Source organism: Caretta caretta, chromosome 5 (assembly GCF_965140235.1).
Source record: "Caretta caretta isolate rCarCar2 chromosome 5, rCarCar1.hap1, whole genome shotgun sequence".
Classification (NCBI taxonomy): Eukaryota; Metazoa; Chordata; order Testudines; family Cheloniidae; genus Caretta; species Caretta caretta.
Window position 1 is genome coordinate 107937772 of NC_134210.1, and position 23863 is coordinate 107961634.

A 23863-nucleotide genomic window follows, 5' to 3' on the forward strand; every position below is an offset into this window, starting at 1 on the left:
GTTTTATAGTGATAATTGTGTTCACACTAGTGGTATTGTACTGCTTTAACTAAACCACTATTGTTAAACCAGTACAATTTGTGTGTGTAGACCAGGTCTATGCCTCAAGTTGTGGAGAAAACCTTGAAAACTTGCAACATGTGTTAATTGATGAAATGATGCTGCCTGAGTCAGCACAGAACCTGAAACAACAGCTCTGAGAGGTGTGAACTGCACATTTTATCTCCAAAAAGACGGGCAACCAAGATGTCTCTTGATGATGTCAGCATCAACCTGTTCAACTTTCTATTGCTATGAAAGTATGTAAGAAAGGAACAAGAGGCAATTTTCTGAGAGCACCTAATTTTGGTGCCATGAGCAGATGGTGCTTGGAAGAGGATCACAACTATTTTCCCCAGTCTGACCTGTGGAGCCAAAAGCCCAGATGGAAAGACCAGACCTCATGGGGGCATCTGACCTTTTCCAGGGGAGAGCCAATCCTCCAGAGCCCAGGAGAACATCCAAGACCTCCAGTTTCCATTACCCTCCCCACAAAACAGAGCAGCTACATTGGCTCTGGTGAGCAGCATGGAGACAGGCATATTCTACTCTAGCTCTAGTGGCTGCTGTTCCTTCTCAACTGGAGCCAGTAGTTGAATTTGGATCACATTTTAAACATTTTCTTTGCAGCCATGACGGCTAGAAACACAATTTTTAAAAATGACAGCTGGGACTCTGCCATAATCACCTATTTTGTCAATAATGTATGCTAGCCTCACTATGGGGGAGCTACACCTGACAAGCCCAGCAGAGCACACAGGATCATAATTTGAATATATTCAGTATCTGCTAAGAATGTGGGTGGAGCTTGGGAGACTGCCACACTCTTTCCCCTCCGCCCCCCTGTACGATACCTGATCACCCCCCACTTCCTTTATCACCTCAATCCTTTCAGATAAATATAATTTCAGGGAACAGTAGCAATGCTACATGTTTTACATCTGTATGAATGTATCACTTCAATGTTACTGACCTAAAATACAGTTTTATTAAATTTTTAAGGAACAATTTAAGAAAACAGAAAAACAAATATCTAGTAAAACACAAATAAGTAACCATAGCAGATTAGGTAAACAGATAAATAAACAATTACCCTGTTGTTTGTATTTAAATTTCTAAGTCTGAATGTGTCAACCAATCAATTTCTTAGTTACAATTCTACTGCACATAGAAATAATTACATCTGGAAAATGCACATGGAAGATGGGAGACTAAAGGAGAAGATATATCCCAGTATGTGAAGGGCAGATACCTAAGTGGTACCATTAAGTAACCTCTTAAATGAAGATGTTTACTTATCCTTGCATAGCTTTTGTTTGGGCAGATTTGTATTCTTCTCTTGTGATAAATGAAGGGTGGGGGGGTAGCTCACTTTTATGGATACCCAGCCAGCCAGCTAGCTACAAATTCCCTGTTAGTAGATCTTCTCTACTTGCTTTACCTGTAAAGGGTTAAAAAAGCCCATAGGTAAAAGGAAGGGAGTGGGCACCTGACTAAAAGAGCCTATGGGAGGGCTACCATTTTTTTTTTTTAAATTGTGGGGAAAAAAACAAAAAAAACTTTCCCTTTGTCTGTCTGTCTGTTGTTCTCCGGAGAGAGGAGAGACAGAGCAGCAATGCTGCAAGAAGCTTTAAGCCAGGTATGAAAAACCATCAAATCATACCTAGAAAATACTTATTTAAAATCCCAGATATGTAAGTAGATCAGGAATGTCTAGGAAGATGCGATTAGGTTTATCTCTTATTTCTTTATGGCTTGTGGACTCCTCTTCACTAACCCCCAAATGGCTTTTGTTTTGCTTCTAACCATTAAGCCGATTCTCAAGAAAACCATTCTTGATGCTTTATTATTATATTTGCTCTTTTTTAATCTAGCAAAAAGCCTAAGTTCCAGATGTATTTTTTTCTTTTTGTTTTTAAAAAAAATTACCTTTTTTAAAGAACAGGATTAGGTTTTTGTGTCCTAAAAGGATTGTGCATATGTTGTTTAATTAGCTGGTGGCAACTAATTTTGTTTTCTTTCTCAGCTAAGGTGAAAGGGCTTGAGGGTACTCCACAGGGAGGAATCCCCAAGTGCACCTTCCTGGGTTCAAAGGGGTTTTTTGCATTTGGGTGGTGACAGCATCTACCCATCCAAGGTCAGAGAGAAGCAGTAATCTTGGGAGTTTAATACAAGCCTGGAGTGGCCAGTATTAATTTCTAGAATCCTTGCAGGGCCCCACCTTCTGCACTCGAAGTGCCAAAGTGGAGAATCAGCCTTGACATCTCTTTTGGTAAAACATCATGAGCACCTATAGAGCTATACAAATAATAATAATTAAAGTAGACCAAAATATTATTAAATCGAACAATGGACTTTAATGCTTCTTTCAAAAAGTATTCTACACAGGGTGGAGGGTAGGCTTTGTGGAATAGAGTGGCTAGCAAATCTTTTTCACTGTAACGTTTCAGTTTAAAAATTCTTAGAATTATTTTCACGATATATGTCTGTTCAAATTTAAAATAAACAGGTTTGGGCTTTGTTTATTTCCTTTTTTGTGCAAGTGACATGAGCACAGTCAAGGATTTGGGACTTAATCCTATTCATGTTTGAATCATTTAGTTTTTAACAGGAATAGGATTGGGTCCATAGTGTTTGTTTGGTCAACTGCTGTTATGCAATCAAGAGAGGAAGCACAAGAAAGAAAACCTGGAGTTGATTTGTTTCTCAGCAATGGAATGGTAGAAGTTGAAATCTGGAATCTTGAAGATATTCCACACCAGTTTTGCTATGTTCATTGTCAAATTCACACTGAAATGTGGCATAGAGGTTGACAGCCTAGATGCATATATCAGGAATAGTCCTAGCATAGGCTGAAAACTGCTAAAAGAAACATTGTTTTGAGACATCACATGCAGCTGTTGAAATATACCTCCCAATGTTTTTCTTCTAATAAATCCAAACCCCATAAGTAGTAGTGATAAAAGCAATTATCTCCTATCCATATACTTATATCAATATACTGCATGTTATAAATCAGGGACTCTACTGTAAATACATGGAACGCACTAGTTCACGGACTGTTTCCTCACTCACATGGCCAGAGGCTGACACACATTGTGGGATATTCATTGGATTATATAATTTGATAGAAACATTATCTATGAAGGCAGCATGGTATAGATATAAATCTCTCTCATCTGTCTTTAGGTTTACCAAGGTGTCACCTTCTAATCACAGAACTAACATCTTTGGTTTAGTAATTTGTCTCTGAGTAGTCATTGCTTTCCACAAAACTACAGTATTTTATCAATTATCTGGGAAAGCCAGGACAGCTACTACCCTGCCTTTTTCAGTTAGTTACTACATCTGAATGCACTGCTTTGTTCTCAGGAGGTGATTACAGTATTGCATTCAGGCTCAATTCATAAAAAGTTATGCACCATATGTGTGGGATTTTCATCACTAAAGAATAAATTTGTGCTGTTAAACCCTCTTCCTTTGGCACAATAATATGTTTTACAATGCCCATAACTGTTTTCCACCTAGAAAGGCCTGATCAAAAAGCTGCTGAGCTCAACCCTGTAACTCCCCTTGGCTTTAACAGGAAATTCAGGTGTTCAGGACCTCTAAGGATGAGGCCCATATTTACCTCTACTCTGACCATATCTTGGGACCACATCAACAATTGATCCCCATGGACAACTATATATAAATATGTTTCAGGTTTCCCTAGCAACTGAGTACTTGAATTAGAATTTTTTTTTAAATCTTTCTCTCTATATAAAATTCCCTTTTTGGTTTAATCTGACAGGTCTTTTCCCTTTCTTTCTTAAACAGTATTTGCATAACTACATGGGAAGCACAACTTCTTATGAAATTATTGTGCACATAGTTATAAAGGATCATTTATTGTGCAAAATGCATTCCTGTAATTTTTTAGCTAAAATAAATTCTACCCACCTAAATAAAACAGCAAACAAAAAGAACTGCACCTGCAGATCAAAAATAGGAAACAATGTTTCAGAATTAATAGACAGCTCATTAAAGTGTTCTCTTCCAGACTCAAGAAGATATGCACCTGAAATATTTTTTATGATTTTTCAGATGCAGAAGGAAGGAACAGCCTTTGTGATGTCAGCTGCTGTGATAACATTTAAACTGCAAAGATCTTTTACAGGATCTAGATCTTCTGTGGCTTTCAGAAGGATTTTTTTTTCCCCTGAAAGAGAAAGTTTAGGAAAACCAACCAAAATTGTAGGGCATAATCAGGGACCAGCTGAGGTCTCCGTCATGCAAGGTTCTAAAGCACCCTCAACTCTGCTGAAGTCAGTGGGAGTTGAGAGTTCCCAGAACCTGGCAGGAGAGCTCAGGATCCAGAAGAATCATCTGGAGAATTCAGAGGAGCAGAGCTAGAACTGAGAGTAAGGATGAATATATATTTTAAGTTAAATATGTATGGACATAGTAAATTCTAGAATACTATATAATTATGTAACTTAATGTTATATACTTGACAATTTTCCGCATTTATCTGTCATTAAAAGTATTATTAAAATCATCCTCACTATGATAGTGCTCACAATGGTTTGGGTGCAGTTCACACACATCAGCAGACAGAATCACTGCCTTAAAGAGCTTACACACTTTAAGGAGATCAATGAATGGGCCAGTTCACTCCTTCCCTGTGTAAGATCTGTTGGAGATGTCATCTCCATGAGGAGATCCTGGTGGAAATCCTCCTATACTGTTGTAATAAGGAGGTAGAGATTGACCACCCACTACCAGGGAAGGTCTCAGGGCACACCCAGAAATCATGTGGATGTCCACGTACCCCTGGGAGTCCAGGTCAACCACACAGAGGTTATATACCTCCAGTGAAGCTCTGGCACCTAAATAGAATGACTCCATTGGAATGAAGCTACTATGGCCTTCTCCTGGCAGTCGCTGATCCCAGAAGCCTTAAGAAGGTAAAGAAGGGGAGCCGAGTTCCCCTCTGCACTGGAGACTCTCTGGAAAACATAACATAGCCCAATCGTTACTGGGCAAGCTCTGTGGAAACATGGATTCCTGAATCAATGCAGCACCCTCCACGGGGATTAGGAGAATGGAGGCACAGAGGTGGCTAACCCATCCTTCTGTGGTTCCTTCTAAAAGTAGGAACTCAGTCCTAGAAAAGTACCTCTAAAGGGTATTTCTTCTTAGTGTGCATGTACTTCTCTAATTTGGTGCTGGAGAAAGAAATAAACTTCAAACTCTGTGCTTAGGGATCCTCGCATGACAAATGTGTCTGGACCACATAAGAATCACCAGGCATAACAGTGGGTCCCACCTCAATCTCCCATTTATCTCTCCTACCAGTGTACCTTTCTCCAGTGGAAATGAGTTTAAGATAGTCTCACTCCTTTACTCCAATAGGTTTGTCTGAAATGCAACATATCTGGGCATACACAGGATCATGTGTCAGTAAGTAATCATGTGCAAGTAACCAAGATGCTTAGGAAATTGCTTTGTAGGTATGCCTCCTCCCTGGCATCTGGAAATCTGAATACTACATTTGGACCTTTATCTCCAGCCTTAATGAAGACTCTTTTCTCTATTTTCTGAAGATTGCTAACAGTGATTCTCCCTTACGTACCACATGAGGGCAGTTAGAGACACTTCTCTTTGATTCACGTTGTCAAATTTAGGAGTATCTGGAAATGTTAAGACATTCTCATGCACAGCCCTTCCTGACTCAAGTGAATCTGTTCAGAAATTAAAATTAAAACTAAAGGAAAAAAATTGCATGGGAAGATCAGATCACAACATAGTAATTTATAGGAAATTAGCTGGAAGAGATCCCATCAACATTATTAGGCGTCACAAGATTACAATTCCATTTAATGCTATACAAGCATGGTTTTGATCTTTTTATTAATTATTATTTATTATTAGGCCCCACCAAATGAGTTTGTTGGCACACCAATATTAATTGATATCAAAATCTGTCAATTTATCACAATTTCTTTTATAGAAAAATAACTATATTTGTTTAAAGTCACAGTACTCCTGACCAAAGGAAGAAATTACAGGTCAGTTATCAGAAGTCTAAATTACACGAAGAAAAGTATTGCAGAGATGTTCTAACGGAAGAAAAATGCAACTGGCAAGCAATGAACCTACTCTTCAAAGCTTGAAGGACTAGGAAAGTTAGGAAAAATTAATAGTACTCCACTGCTGAGTGGTGCTTATCCTTAGCTTTCAAAGGGATTACTATCTATTGTAGACACTCAGGCCCAGATCTTCAAAAGGTATTTAGGTACCTAAACTCCCACTGAAATCAACATAACTTAGGAACCTAAAAACCTTTAAGGATCTGAGTCTCAAGTCACTTTACCTTACACAAGTAATCAGTATCTCTTCCATGTCAAGTAGCAAGAAATAACAGGTTACATTGTCCCTAAAAGTTCCATGTGTTTATTTAGAGAATTAGAGGAATCATAGAACTCTTTTTCAGCTGCTGTCCTGACCGCTACGAATCTTGGCATCAATGCATTCAGCATAAAAACAAAAGAAAACAATTATTGTATGATAGAGAAATTAGCTATGCACATTTCCTTGGCTTGTAAATAGTGGAGCTGATTCTTTAGATTTACAAAGAATAAATGTGCAAACTCTTTTTTATTTTAGACTTTGAACCTGTAAAGCCCAGGTGTGTCAATCTCCATCTGCCAACAAAAGACAGTGACCACTTATGGTGATTACAAACTACACCAAATGTAGTATATATGTCACATCACCACAAGAGTCTGCTGGCAGCTTAGATCAGTTTCTTTTTGATTATACCACAATCACCATATTCCATTTTAGCTTCTCTCACTCTCATTCTCTCTCCAGGGGTTCAGATGTCATTGCTGTATACCTTAACAGATGAATCAGTTTTCCTTCTGCTAAATCCTCTTCCTGGGAAGATGAATCTACTCATTGATTTTGACCAAAGACTGGTTTTTAAAAAGGGTAGAAGAGACTTCTGACCTTTCAAATGATCAGATTAAGGTGGTTATTTTCACATTATTAAGTAATCAAGGAAGAAATGCATTAAGAAAGAGTTTAGTTCACAGGCTGTTTTGCTGGCTTCTAAACACTGTTGTGTGCTGACAGCTAACCCAGATTCCATTTCTTCCTTTTCCTCTTAACCACAAGGGAAGCTAAAATGCATTTTTACATTGCATTTTGCCTAAAGGCTCTCAGTAAAATTTAATTTTCTTACTGCATTGATTTTTCCATTATAAGTTGTAATAGTCTAATGATATCTCATAAGAATTTTTAGTGTTGAGAAAAAGGGATGTGAATGATTTAGCAATGATAACTGCAAGTGCTTGAGGATTTATTCTTATTTTCATAAGAATCTTCCATCTATCTTTTTGATGGGCATTTGCTGAAAAAGTCAATTGTCATATCATCCTCCAACTGATTGCTTGGAGATGGCTCTTCCGTCCCTTCTCTTAAGGTTAATATGTGATCAAATTTTCTTAAAGGAGATCTTAAAGACTAAAATCAAAATCATTATATCTGAAGCATGAAAATAAGTATCTAATTAAGAAACTGAATGTTGTGGTTCAAAATTAATGTGTCACACAGAAACAATGTGATTGAGAGACACAAAAGCATAACTGCTTGTCTTGTAGGCTATATTACATTCACTAACATCTTATCCTAATTACCTCAAATAAATCAAGTTGTCATGTTTTTGCTTCACTTTTGGACAAAGCATGCATCAAAGGATTACGGAGTGATTCCTGGAAAAAGAAAACTTACAGGCCCACTTCTTCCTTCAAAACAAGCATCTCATCACCAAAGCTGTAGAAATCATGACTAAAAATGACTGGTGGTGTGATAGTCTACGAAACATGGAGCCAGTGCTATGGTGAGTACAACAGAGGATTGAAAGACTCCATATGTTCCATAGCTACAAGGGAATGACTTAATTATTATTTCACTTTGTCAGGAATATCACAGGTGGCTATAAATAAAAAATGTAGCTTTGCTACTAATAACTTAAACTAAGCTAGGGACATTGATAACTAGCATACTCATCACTATAATCAATAGTTTATTTAGTGTTACCCACCATCATTCTTATTAATTTATGGAGGACTTTTGACCAGTGACTATCTTCATGTTTTATTTTTTCTTCCACATACATTTTGGGCTAATAAAAATAATTGTTTTGTGGTTGTCCGACAGAAATACTGGAAACCATTGTAGTCAGGAGAAGTCACTAAGAACGAGATCGTATGCCAATTTTTAAAATTGGTTTGAATTAAGAACCAGAAAATAGTTATAATCGCACACACCTTATAAGTGAAGAAATCTCAGCCCAATTACACATAGTGGAAGCAGAGAGTTTTGAATGTGACTTGCCAGGAGAGATTACCCAATATCTGCATATTGCAGCGTTTCCTGCACCGTCCTCTGAAGCACCTGGCCCTGGGCACTCCTGGAGAAAGGGTATTTGACAAGCTGGACCACAGGCAGTCTGGCGGTTCCTATGTTCTTGTGCTCCAGAAATAAATACTAAAGTCATTGAACCTACTAAGAAGGATATACCCTGCCAATGTTCTACACAAGAAACTCCCAGGAAAATCAACTGAAAAATCTGAAAGCAAAGTTATAGTAATTATTAACAGTAAGTCTATATGCAGGCAATCACAACCAAGCAAAAGTTGGTTCCTAACTTTCTTTTTCATTTGTAATATGATATGTTATACCATACTTCAAATGTACGTTGTGATATTGTTGCTTCTTTCTTAAAAACACTAAGAACAAAGAACTAAGCATAAAAGGGAAATATTAGCCAAAATACATTAAAGGTGACCTGTAAAAAATGCTCTGCAAAAGGGGCATATTCAACAGATAAAGAAATAACTTTCCATTTTCTTTTATAAATTCTCCAGATTCACAAATTGTTGTTTTCTGTCAAAGGGACACTCCAGGATACATTATACTGCTGATATCAGATCAACTCTAGTCCATCTAAAGCATGTAGCCAGCTTGAAGTGTGATTTAAAAAAAAAGTATTGTTTCTTAACTATATAATAGAGTTCTGAAAAGATTCCTCTCCCACCACCAAAAGTATATCCTTCAGAATACATAACTCCTTGGGATATATAATATGATGTTTTATTTTTCAGGGATCATACAGTATACCTTTGATGCATGCTTTGGAACCTGTTTATGGTGAAGTCAGTTTTATTTCCCTTTAAAAAAAGCTCACTATGGGCCAAATCATCGACTGAGCCATGGTGCAGCCTCACAGTCTTCCTTTCTGAATCAATGCTGAAAATCCTTTGGTCCTCTCTAATTGCAGTTAAATTGTTTCACCAATGAGGCATCTGAAGCCTTTTCTCTTCCTCCATGGCCAAAGAAATAGGGGGGGGGGGAGGGAGGGACCAGGACATTCATGGGGCTCTTAGGGTGGGGCTCCAACAGGTAACTCCCTCTCTCTCACAACGAATGGGGATCCCTTGTACCTGACCTAATATCCTTAGGAAATATCAACTCCCTGGCCAGCTAGTTAAGGTAGCCTCATGGGGTTTACATGCATCATGCTCCACATAAGCCCACAAATTTTCAGCAAACTTTCTGAACCTGAAACTAGAGAGACCAGATGGGTGATATATTACCTCACGCACCTGGGCTCTCCGATATCCTGGGACTGACACAGCTGCAACTACACTGCATGAACCTGAAACTTTCACTTAAGCCAGACTGCATTTGCAATGATGCACCAAAGTCTCACCTGTAGCTGAATTATGCATGTGCATTATGGGAATCCTCATCTGAGACCCTAGACAGAGGTATTTTGTCTGCTTCCATGATTTGTAGATTTTTTTTTTAGCCATCAGCTTCCATACTGTGTAGCACTGATACACCCACTCCATCTAAGAAGCTGGTGCTGACACTGTAGGCTCCAATTTTAGAAGTGCTGAAACCTAAGTGCTTTTTAAACAAATTCACTCTTTACTTGTTGTTTGGGCACAAAGGTTATCAAGCCAAATCTGTACTTGTTCTCCCCTTCCCCTCCCCCATGAAACAAAAGCATGTTTAACTTGAAACCATATTTAGGAACTTCCAACATTTGCCCTCACTTTAGCTCTTGCCTCGAAGCCACGAGTTACTCCATTGTTGATACAGTAGGTAGAGCAGACTGCCTTAAGTGTAGTCATGGTAAGGTAACCAGAAAAATCCCATTTCTATCTCCCACATGAATTTAACTTGTGGGACAGAGTGTCAGCCACTAATGGAATGGCAAAAGTCCTAGGGAGGTTGGTGTCAGCACAAGCAAGAAGTTGCGAGGACTGACTAAAGCCTGTATTATTACCAGGAAGCCTCTCTCAAGCCCTCCCTGATCCTCTTCCTCTCCAGGTCCTGAGAGAGAAAGGATTCTTTCCATTCCTACTGCAAAAGCTTTCCCAACATAGCCCAGAACTCCCTTACTACTGTCAGCCAAGGCCCAGACTGTCCTCACACGCTCAGCTAAAGGTAGAACTGCCCAAGTTCTTTCTAAGCCGAACCCTTCCCATGCTCCCAATACTAGAAAGCAGAAGTAGGAAATATAGCTTGGCTTTCCACATTTATCCCAGAGTACTGACAACGAGGAACAAGGCTGGGATTTGAAGTCCAATAATGCTGCCATTGAAGCCCAGCTCCTTCCCAGTGTAAAGCACCATGAGACAAGCAGCAGAATCACAGCTGTCCCTCCTGATGCAGATTTCTGGGGCTAAGAGTCTCAAGAGGAACTCTGACTAGTCATCTCATCTTCCCAGACACCTCTCAGTTAGGGACAAGGCCAGTCCATGGCCAGACAGAAAGAGAGAAATTCCCTAGCACATTATTCCTAGCACAAGGGATAGTATTTCTGGGGAGTTATGGGTGGGAAGAATCACTTCTCTTTCCCAAACCAAGGACTGGAGAATATTGGAAAGAGTTGGAGAGGGAACAGAGGCAAGAATACCATCCTAAAAACTACCATCTTCAGCTGCCTCAAGTTCCTGCTAGCCTCTAATTAGTTGCTGATAGCCTCATCTCCTTTATCCCTCAAGCTAGTTCCATACGAGAGGAGGCAAGAGGGATGGGGGCTTCTCTTAGCTCGGACAGTGACTCAGTATGGCAGCTGATCTTCTCACTCTGGTCTGCTCCTACACCAGACGGTCAATTCCAGCCCCAGAGCCTCTGCCTCTTTCCAGCAAAGGGAGGCAGAGATGGAGATTTTCCAACATGATCCCAAATAAACCTCTGTTTATTTGTTTCCTTATGAAAATACTCTAACTTTTGGGGAATCCTATCTCCAGAATAGATATAATAGTGATCCGTGAATTATAAATACTAAGCTAGATGCTTGCAACTAAACATTAATAGCTAGACAAGTTTAGTCTATATGGTTTCTAGGGCAGGGCACAGAAGAATCTACAGTTATGAGAACATGAAATTATACAAGAATAGAAAAGGAAACACAAAAATGCTACAATTGCTCAAAGGGAAACCAACCAATACTAATTACACAAGCTCAACATAAAATGTTTGAAAGCTGGCAAAGGTTCAGGAACTATCAAGTAATGTGAAGTAGAGTATTGTCTAGTAGTAAGAGAAAACTGGGACATCCAGTTATAGATGCTCAAAACCTCTGAGAATCAGCCTTCTTCTTTTGATGACTAAATATGGATTCAGATGCTGAACTTTAGACAAACACATTTGAAAACTGTGGCTATAATCTTTCTGTTTTTCAATTTACCCATCTGTACAACTGGTATAATAATGCTTGCCTATTTTCCAGGGTAGGTAGATAATTAGTACTTGTTTTTAAAATCCTTTGACAGTTTAGGATTAAAAGTGCTATTTATGTGCAACGTATAAGGAGAATTTACTCCTCTGGCTAGTATAGGATATGAACTATATTCTAGTACAATACACATGCAGAGCCAAGTCTTGGCAAGTTTAAGGAGCAACATTGACTGAATGTTGATTCCCTTTTTGACTTCCTTGGCAATTCGAGGGGTTCACAGAGAAGAGGGTGTAACCCACCATCCTAACAGGAAGGATAATGCCACATCAGAGGGGACTGAATTTTTAAGTAAGGGACTAATTGAAATAAAATGTGGCAGTCCAAGAACTAATTGCCCATTTTCAGATACTGGAAAAGGGAAAATAGCAGAACCACAACCACACTCACAAAGTACTGGCTTCATGCATAATAATAATCCTACCAGAAAAGAAAGATACACAGCTCTCAGCGGGAAATACCAGTTTCCTATATTTGTTTAAAGTGACTTCAGTGCCTGTAGAAGGTGCCATACTACCAGCCCTGAGGTCCTACACCCAAAAAAACCACACAGAGCACTTGGAGAGCAAGTTTTGTATCATTGTCGTGCCAATGCGCCTCTGCCCGATATCAGAAGGATCACTTCTAGGAGTGATCCAAAAGATCCAAATTTTTGGCCTCTTTTCTGATAAGAAGTCAGCAATGATGTCATTTAGTCCCAACAGAGATGTTGGTTTTTGTGACATGGGTACTTGTTCACTAGGAGAGGGACCCCTCCCACTAATTTATTTAACCGAAGTCACTGGACAGCAATCAACTTTTGCTCACTGTAGGTTTAGCCTGTATTTGAACGGTCAGCTTAGAGACAAAAAGCTCCAATATCCCATTTTCAGTCCTCAGACACATCCAGTTTTATGACAGAAACTTTTGGAAGATGTCTACAGCTAAGCTCATAGAGGCAGTAAAAGTTATACAATTTAGTTAACATTTCAGAACAAACATTTGAGAAATAAAGTTATGTACGATTTGTTCCTGCTTTAGCTATAATTCAGTGTAATTAATTTTAAAATACTTTTATGTTATGCTGACCTGTCCTCCAAAGATCTGAAATTATTTTACAAAGTGAAGTATTATTATCCCCACTATAAATCAGGAACCTGAGGTACAGACAGATTAAATAAGCCATTCAAGATCACAGTTAGGCTCCAGAGTCTCAATTCCCAGTGATCAAGTCTAATAAAAAAAAAAAAAGAGAGAAAAACCATGATTAAAAATACAAAAAAATGTTGTATTTGTATGAGAATTGCAGAAGAGAGAAAACATTAGTGTGGTCTTACTGGGGTCATCTATATGAAGATTTCTGCTATTTCCTAATTGTTATAAATGACCTAGATTGTTAAATTTGCTGATGACATAAGATCTGAAGTAATACTGAACGCACTGTAAGTAGTGAGTCAAGTTTAAATGAATTCTGATCTGCTATGTAACTAGGTTGACAAGCAGAAACTGAAATCTAATGTTGACAAATGTAAAGCAATAAAAGCTGAATATAAAAATAATAAACACAAGTACTTTACGAATAAACTTGTACTAGAACAAGAAAACATATAAAAAGATTATGGAGAGATCATGTTTTTGCTTTTTTCTGTGAATATGGCTGAGCAGCCTCAGAAAGCAATTTAAAATCCTGTATTCGTAGGTATCAGGTTGCAAATTTCTCTGGTGAGACCCTTCTTTGAATATCCTGTGAAGTTTTCATCATAACATTTAAAATAATATGTCACACTTAAATCATTACAGGAAAAGCAATTAAAGTGGGTTTGAGACTAGAGCATGAGAGCTAGGAATAAAGGGTAAAAACAAACAAACAAAAAACCCTTAGAGCTGCCTGCTCTTGATGAAGATGGTAGAGAAAAGATTTATGTTAAGCATACCAACTGCAACTAGTATAATGATATAAGGTAGGGTGAGAATTTAATGTGCTCCAGCTACACCAGTGTATCTCCCTGACCCTTATTCTAGAATAACTGCCTTTTCCCAGTTTAATTTATGTCTCTTTGGAAGTAGTTTAAACTAAATTGGAAAAAAAGTCACTCTCATTCCAGAATAAGAATGTGTCCACATGGGGAGTTATACCAGTATAAACTAAGTTATAGTTAACTATACTGGTATATCTTCCTATATTGACAAGTTCTCAGTTGCCTCTGTTGTTGTGTCCAGTCGCTATTCTGGCTGTTCCAATATATTTTGATCTTCAGAAAGCACCGCCTTTCATATAAACTTTTACCTCCAGATCATGAATTACTGAAATTTAGCAGTAGAAATCACTACACATTCTACAATTGCAAGACATAAATAAAACCTTTTTTTTTTTAAAGGAGCTGGACAAAGGTATAAAAGTCTAGATTTATTCTCCATGTTTAGATCACCTCTGGCCCACAATACATCCCCATCTTATACGTCTTCCTGCTGTTTCAAAAAAGTTGTACATTTTATATGAAGTTAATGTACCCTATGGTTTGTAGAGTGTGATGGAATCTTTCTGGATGAAAAGTGTTATAAATGTAAGTTATGCATCATGAGAAAACCTAAAATTGGAATTCCCTTATTCTCAGCACTTTGACCATGAATCAATATTGTATTTAAGGGTATTAAATCAAAAGTGATCTCAGGTGTCATTTCTAACAGAAGACAGGTGCCTTAATTGCATCATCTTTTGTGTCCAGTTTTTGGTTGTTAAAACCCACTCCCCAATACCAACACATTTTTAACTCTCCTGTTTCCATCAATTGGAGGATATCTATTACATTCTACGTACACTTTCTTCCTATGTAAGCAGCCCCCATTTCTCTCAGTGACACCATACAATTTACTATTTAGTTCTCAAATCATGAAAATCTCTGCATTTAAAAATATAAATATGTATAAAGGATGGAGAAAACTTGTGTACATACTTTTTTTTTTACACCCTCTCCTTTCAAGGGTGGTTATTATATCTATTTTTCAATTAACATAACCTCTTGTTTGGTATGAATATCACAAAAGTAATTAACAGAGGTTGGAAAATTGTTCCATGTACTTCTGAGAATGGAAGAAAAGAAATGCACTCTCTGCCTACAATAAGATTCTAAGGAATTCTCTAATAGATGAAAAAAGCCCATGAATAGCTAGTGTGGAATAGCAATTCCTGAAACCACTCTGGAAGTGGATTAACAAGCCACAAAAAAGCCTTCATTCCAGAATAAGAATGTTCACATGAGGAGCTAGTGCAAAATCGTAATTGTGTTTTAAATTCACGCCCTTATTATTTCACACTAGCATCTCCATGAATTCCATGTGAAGCCAAGCCCTAAGACAAAAATCTCATTTGTTTGGAATTAGGTTATAAATACATTTCAATAACTTCCAAGAGTGGGAAGAAATGTTACAAGGTTGTTGAAGTGTTTTTTTTTTTTTAAATTACATATTGGGAACCCAGGAAATTTTATGTTAGCATAAAACTTTTACAGAAAAACTGGAATGTAGGGAAATAAAGGGTAAGGAAACAAAAGAATTATAAGACTCTTACATGTTTTATTTATATGTATTTTTGCTTCCTTGATTTTCTTCAGACTTAGACCAAAAAATAAATTATTTTTATAATAGAAATCTTAATGTCAGACCATAACAGTAGAAATCTAAAGTGAAAAAAAAAAAAATTCTGAACATTTGCTGGCGGGGGAGAGGGGGGGAGAGGGGAGAGAAATATTTTTTTTTAAAAAAATCACACCTATAATGTCTACAACTATAACTGCACCAACTCCATAACAGACAACTAAATACAAAAAGGTAAAAATCTGTTGTTTTTTAAATCCACCAAATAGAAAAATTATGAGAAAACTAATGAATTACAGAAAATTATTTGGATTGTTCAGTTCACTCAGGTTTGTCAATGGTAGCACTAGTGCTATTGTAGCCACAGCAAACACTTTCAATCAGAATGATAATTAATATTAAAAGATAAGGCACCTGTAGTATTAATTATGTTTATAGCTCCATTACTGATTAATCTCTTATCAGTCTACATGCAATTAAAGTGGCTCCATTGAAGAAATAAAATTAAAGCATGTAATACTTACATTTGAATTTTCAGGTAATTTACGTTCTTTCAGACTACTGATTACTTTAAGAGTGACAGATGCAGAAATGCCTTCTATAAATCACTGCTTTTCTCAAGCAGCTTGATATATTACTAAAGTTCCATGACTAGCAGCCTAATGAGAACGAATGGCTTACAATCAGCTGGGACTGACCCACTTAGTCATTCACACCATCGAATGGAAGACCGCTCAGAGGTACAAGGTCACACCTCTGCCACAATTATTCTGTCTAATGAGGTATCAAAAGCTTTCCACCAGTTCAAATGTCTGTAGTAAGGGTAGTCTAGGGATAAAATAGTTTGGTATCCTCACACTGAAGTCAGGATAAACTCTGATGCTCTCTGTCACAAACCTTGCACAGAACAAATTAAATGAAGTGTACCATTTCCTTACTGAACCATTTGCACTTTAAAAAGCTAGAAGTAATAAAAATTTTACTCTTATGTTGTTGATAGGAAAAAAATGACAGATGTTTTTCTCCAATTGCCCATATAATGGTATGGTTTAACTATTTAAATGGTAACTGTTTTTTATAATTTATAACTAGGTCATATGTTCACATCAGCATTAAGAATTATCGAATTTGCTTACGTTGTAGAGTTTTCATCTTTTAATTTTGAAGAGTTACTTTTGCAGGGAGGTATAGGAGCCAAAGGTCAAATCCAAGTCTTAATTAACATCTTAGTCTCTCAAAATAAAAAGAAATCTGAGTTTATATAATTTTATTTAGTTATCTGTGGTGCTAAACTGAAAACCTATGTAGCTTTAGCTGCTAATTAATAAATTAATTATAAACAGTACATTAAAATTGAGGTGAGTTAACAATAGAAAAAAGCGTACTAAACTGAATAAAGTTTTTATAACAACTAGTAAGTGTGTTGTAGAAAAGGAAACAAAAATGCATTAATTTGCAGCCTAGCAATCAAAATTAACTGACTGGGTCAAAAGTAAGAGAGTGTAAAAACATCTCATTACCAAAAATATTAGCGTGGCCTAGTCTTTTCCAACATCGTTATAGGCCCCAATCCTGCTCCCATCAAAGTCAGAGTCAGTCAAATCCTGCTCCCATCAAAGTGAGAGTTTTGCCAATGACTTCAATAGGAGCAAGTTCTGGTCCTTGATCCTTTATTGCAAGGACTGCACCACTTACTTTTTATGTTTCTAAAACTCTTAAGATAAACTATCATCGCTGAGCTTCTATAACTGGTGGATAATGAATTTTACTTTTTTTCTTTATCTGTTAGTTCTTTATCCTTCCAGGGAATCATATTCAGCTTCATCTTACATTAAAACTAGAGAGACGGAAAGGGCATAACAGACCCAATTTGATTCTAGACAGAACAGAAAGATTTTAAGGACAGGACAGTTCACTCTCAAATCAAAGACAGTTAATAGATTTACAGAAATAAATGATTATACAGCAACTTCAAAAATTACATAAGGAGCTTTTTTATTTCCTAGAAGAAGGCTTTTTCATGGGAACAGACCAAAGAAAATGCTTATGTATGAAAGTTTCACATGAGAACATAAGGCACTCACAGGCTGACTAATCCCCAAGCCTATGAATGATGCGGGTGCCCACACTTAAGAAATAAGTGACAAAAAGAAGATTGTTTTGGCAATGTTTCTTGGTTTCCCGGACATTCTTCCATGGTAGCAGGAGTTCTTAACTTCCTCTGCTACAACACCCTGCCCAATCCCTGCCTCCCAGTGCACTTAACAACTCAAGGGTGGACATTCAATGTGTTTGGGAGGTCAACTAGTGCAAGTTACTCTTGACATGCTGTCCTCTGAGTCTCAGGAAGCAATGATATCACAAGAAGTGGATATTCTTCAATCTCAACCCCTACTTACCTGATCTTCCTGGAAAGGTTTCTATGGGGGAGGGGAAACATATTCCCTACTTTGGTATCCCTAAATAAATTGACAGCTTTGTGTTACCCTCTGCTCACAGAAAAGAGAGGAGCATTTGCCATTCAAAAGTAATCAGTTACTGAGAAGTGACTAGATTACTTTGAAATACTTGATAATCTTTACAATGTGAAGTACCGGTATTTTAAGAAGGGCTAAAAGGCATTAGCAATTTTGTTTATTTATATAGATGGGAAGCTGACATTGGCAAGTGAAAGCATACAAGAAGGAGGATTCATACTGTAAATAGTGGATAAACATTTTAGTGCCAATAAAAGGCAGTGAACAGTATTTAATCTATTTTGTTAAAGCAAACATAAAAAAAGTAATAATGCTGCTATTTCTCAGGTCCTTTGTAGTCATTCTTTCCAATAAAACCTTTAGAATCTAGTTAATACAAATACAACTCAGTATTGCTCTTCATAATAGCAGAATAGCTTAAAATTTATTACTAGTAGGATTTGAGGCTCAATCCTCAATTGTGCTAAGCATACAGCCTAAGGGCTGCTCTAAATTATGCCACCTGTTGTGATCCCATAAGAATAGCTGAGGACTGCACAAAGTGTTGCATGCTCTAGACCTAAAGTCCTCATGGCCTTGACCTGTATATCAGCAAAATGTTTGGCTTCCTCTTCAGGACAGCTTTCTAAGCACAAAAATGCTAGAAAAGAGGCCAAGGACTGAGCCACTTATTCACAAGTTCTAATACTTATTATAACTGTCAACTGGTAGCAATTTTTCTAAGTTAGGTTGTGTATTTTCCCTGCTTCTCACTGCACACTTGGGCTGCTGAGACAGTTTGTAGGAGGGAGACCTGAAGATGTTTCAGTGGAAGCTTCTATGCTTTCCTGTTAGTACTGTTATCACCTGTTGCCAATATAGATTTGCTGCTAGCCTGCTAAATGGATTCCATCAACTTGAAATCTAGTCACTTTTAAAAAATAAGTTAAAGTCCTTTCAGATATTACATATGCCCTTAAGTCCCCATTACGTTTGTAGTTTTACAGTCACCTTTTCCTATTTTTAAAAAATGTTTTTTCCTTGGATAAAGGTCCAAAACTGAAAAATACTTACACAGGTGGGTAACAATACTTATGCATGTGCATGGGACTTGCATAGTCCTTTGGACTTTAAGTCCAAGTGATTATTCAAGTCACAAGCATTTGTAGGCTTGGGGCCATACACTCAAAATTATATTTAATGTTTTAAAAAGCAAATATGAGAATGTTTTTAACAGAATAATGTGACTTTTGTGCATGTAAGTGAAAGACCAATCGTATCCAGATTCACGTACAGAGAGGATTGATACTGTGCAAGCTTCCTTATACAAATCCCCCAAGTGCCCCTTCAATTCTGATCTGCAATATCCTTATTTTCCAGCCCTGGGCCACTTGGACAAATTAAAGTAAAATAAAATAAAATAAAATAAAAGTATGTTACTGTTTGTGGCAGTTTGGTAACGATTATGTTTTTATTATAAACTCCCATTTGGGACTAAGTTGAGCCCACTGAATCTGTTTTACTTGTGGCTTCAGTCAAGAAGGAAAATGCTAATGAACTTGGCCACTATCTCCACAATTTTGTTTTAATTAGAAGGGTGTTGTCTCAATGTCACATTAATGATTGTTTTGGTTCCATGTTGCTCAGTTTCTGAAAATGTCCTGATTATAACATGTAACAAAATTTTAATAATGTAATTTAAGGCTTCCACAAATGTATACAGTGTCTTGCTCTCTCTAGAAACATTTACTGAAGACAGACACAAATGGTTGAAGTCAATGGTTGATATTCACCCCATACAGAAGGTAGTGCCAAATGTATGCACCACTTAAGTCCCATGTGGTAGACTTAAATCATGTATATGCCTGTCCCTCTATACCAGGTTGTATTTAATTCCACAAGTCCACCTATGGTATAATTTATTTTGATGTATGGCTTTATTTAGCTGGGATGCCTTATTTAAGAATATGGAAACCTCTTTACTGTCTTAGAGCAATAGCTTTATCTATTCCAGTATTCTGTCTCTGACAATGGTCAGTACAGATGCTCAAGAGCAAGATGTAAAGTGGACAATTAGGGAATAGCCTGCTCATGGGGAAGTTTCTTCATAACCTCTATCAGTTATAGGATGGCTTAAGCATATGTTTAATTTTAAACTTTAAAGATAAGCATGTGCATAAGTCTTTGCAGGACTTGGGTTTGGTATATAATATGATATTTTTATAGTAGTTAAAACAAATATTTTTACAATAAAATAATTTTAATTCTGCATATCAATATTAAGTAATTAATGTAAAATGCAGTGGTAAACAAAACTTCCATTAGCTTTTCACACAAGTCCAAGAAATAAAAATACTGATCATCATTAGAAATATTCAAGGTATAATTCAAAATTGTAAATATAAAAATGTTCACTGTTCCTCTGTTTATAATTCACATTTCTTTTGTGTGTTTCAGCTTATCAAAACCTGTATATCCACATATAAACTCTAGGTAGCTTCAGTGTCAGATATATATGTTCCACAAATGGGTATACCATTTTATGAGTTTCTGTAAATTGTGTATACATACTGTAAACTTTTAGGTTCTAACTTTTACCAGTTAATCTCATAACATGATATTGTGCAGTGACGTACAGAAACAGCATAGGCTCTTCAATTGTTTTAGCCAAAAAGGAGTAAAAAGAATTAATTTTATAGCCCCAATACTAGCTGAAAAATGTAGTAACGATAAGGGAATAACAACTCAATTGCTACGTGATTTCTTAAGAATTTGCTGTTATGGTCACATTCCAGCTCTGGAATTAACCATGTTTTGAATCAGGATCTCAGATCTTCTATTCGTGGTAGTAATGAGTCTTGTAATTTTTGGTGTTCTTCAAACTGAAGTTTCTGGAGGTAAGTGATTATGTAATAATCTCAACTTTCATTAAAAATATGTAAGTTTCCAGTCCCCATGGCTGTGAAGAAAAGCTGGCAAATATGATCTGAATGTACCCCAAAGGCCAAAAAGCCAGATAGCAAACAAAAAGAACTCCAAATTTGTTAATTAAAAAAAAAAAAAATCTCAAGATATTGAGGAGGTGGGGTGGACTCTTGATTTGTCAATGTGTGTGGTCTGTAAGACTAATACTACCCAAATTATTTTAATATATCTGTATTATTACCTGTGGTTTCTAAGGGCTAGTCTGAAAGGACAGTTCTAGTATCAAGGGGAAAGTCATCTCTCCTTGAATAAATCATTTGCAGTAATAGAACACAATTCATTTCCTGGTTTCTACTGGCAGCATCTGGGCTTCAGACTACTGGTAGAAGAAAGCTTACCAAGAGTAAGGTTAAAGAGGACACCTACCCACTCTAACTGTGCTTGTCTGGCTGCCACAGTCCCCACAGGGTCAAATCCAAGTATCAATTAAGTCAAATAAAAAACTCCTGTTGATCTCAATACGAATCAGATTTGGCCCAATATGAGCAGGGCTAGCCTCATAGGAGGTGGGGATCTCCTGGTAGGGAGAAGCACTGATTCCACCAGCAATGCTTTTATGGAGTCTCCAATGAAATCTCAAGATTCTTCCTCCCCACTCCACCTACCCCTGGCAAAATCCCAGATTAAAAATGGCAGCAGTGATGGCAACACGCTCCAGGATGAATACTCTTTCTGGCACAGATGTCACTGCAGATGCATCAGGATGCAATCTAGCTACATAGGAAAAAGTTGTGTGCACAAAACTGAGCCAACTCTCATGTGATAAGAAGGTATGGTCTCCACCTGGTGATCTTACAGTATGTGAAGAACACTCATGGGAATCCTCACTACCTATGCTGTTTTGAAATATGCCCAATGCCTCTTTTGGCTAACATAAATAGACTGGTTTCCCTCAATGCTATGTGATTCACAATTAGATATATAGACCTAATAGCCTATTATCTATTTATAACTGGTTCACCTCATCTTGTAAAGTCATGTTCATGTTCTCTGTGTGTTAGGTATTCCACTGTGACTATTCTGGAATTAGATTAGTTAGCATTATTACATCTCATAATATGTTTGCTCATGTCAATGTTGCTTTAGTTACTTTTTTTTTTTAATATCTCAGTCATTTGATGTCTAACTGCTTGCCATCCAGCAGAAAAACACTCGTTTGCTATGTCCATCTTTCTGATGAACGTATGTGTCTATCTTTTTTGATTAACATATGTAAATAATATTTTAGCCAATAATTCTGTAGAAAATAATCAAAGATTAGGTGAAAGCCTGTTGTAAAGTTCTACTATCTTTTGTATTGTTGGGGTGGTTTCAATTTGGAACATGCCTATCAGAAATCCTTTGGATTTTCTAACACAAATACTCAGATTCTACTGACAAGCGGATCTTGTTTCCAAATAATTCCCCCAAAATGACGTCCACTTTCTGTGCCTGTGCTGCAAGTTCAGACCATATACCACAGATGGTACTTGTATCTAAACTTATGCTGCCTTTACTCATTGTAAACGTACAAATAAAGAGTTTAAAACACAGAACAGAAAAATACTGGAACTCCGTATTAAAACTAAAGGACAAAAGAGTGATTGCTCATTGTGGGAATCATTTCTGTATCCCTTTCCTTTCCACTAATCCTTCTATAAAACTTTAGTGACAAAAGACAAAATCTGATTCTTCTTACAAGCAGTTTAACAGTTTAGCAGTTCCACGCTAGTCCCTAGTGGACATGTTTGCATCATATAAGTGCCCAGTCTGGCACTTTCTACCATTTCAGATTTCTCATTTATAACTGAAAATACATCACAGTGCCTCAGCAGGCAAGCACAAGACCTTGGGAAAGGAGAGAGATGCATTATGGGGCTGAGGGAAATATAATCCAATTAACACTTAATTCACTAATGTCTGCACACATATCTTTCACACTTGAAGAGAAGGGATTTTGAACACGAAGCAGGAGATACTTATAAAAAACTGTTTCAACTCTCTGTTTCCAGTATTCACAGATTCTCATTCCTACTGGGTTCAACACAATAAAAAGCAAGTTATGCAGGAATTCTGTTTTTTTCCTATTGAGATGTTTGATCAGAACTGTGACAGAGAAATGGAACACATGAAAAAGGTATCTGGGTGGAGATTGCAGAGAAAGACAGATTAATGCTCACTTTAAATAAGGTCATAGAGAAATAACCCTCAGGCAGTGCAAAGAGCATATATACACAATTCTTGGACTCAGTCACCCTTCCCCTGGTACAACCTCTGGGAGATGGCTCAAGAGAAGGAAATGTATGTGAGCATCCCCTCACATGGACGTGGCTGAAAATTTTCAACAATGTCATTAAGACAAATAAGTAAAAGGATGAATTTTTCTCAAAAAATTTCATGAAAAACTCATTCTACTTTTCAACCAGCTATAGAGATGGAGCCAAAATGTCAACATCCAAAAATCTGATGGAAAAAGAGGACACATTGTTCCTTATTCCCCTCACAATGTTCCACTGGGCTCACCTCCAAACCCCATGGATCCCCTGGGATCTACTAGAGGCCAGGACCATCTGTACTGAGACCCAATGCCACCAGCTCTGGCCGGTGTCCCCTTGTCTTTAGACAATAGGGACACCACCTGAGACAGGTGCCCCACTGCAAATGTGGGCAGCATACAAGAAAAACAAAAGCTCAAGGCCAGATAATTATCATCTCAATCTTTTCTTAGAAAACTCAGGGGGCGGTAGAAGGGAGCAAAGATAAACATCTCTTTTCAGCCAGCCATGTCTCCCCCGCAATACAATATCTCACAAATTCCTGAGGATATACAGTGCCATCCATGGAGTCTTGAACATAGTGGAAATATAATACCACAGAATCAGAAGACATCTCCCCTTCTGTACTGAAGAGATGATGCCTGCATGTGGAGTGCTCCTTCCAGACGTTGACTTTGGGGATAGGACCGGAGAAGGAGAATGGTACACACCCTCCTGCCTCAAGAGAAATTTTTATTTTCATTCACTAAAAT

The 23863-nt window shown here is 37.3% G+C and overlaps 1 protein-coding gene across 38 annotated transcripts in view; it reads right to left on the bottom strand.

Moving 5' to 3' along the window:
• The window catches only part of PTPRD (protein tyrosine phosphatase receptor type D), a 1703394-nt gene that overhangs the window by 1667005 nt on the left and 12526 nt on the right, over window positions 1–23863 (bottom strand). The gene's annotated exons all lie outside the window — the stretch shown is intronic.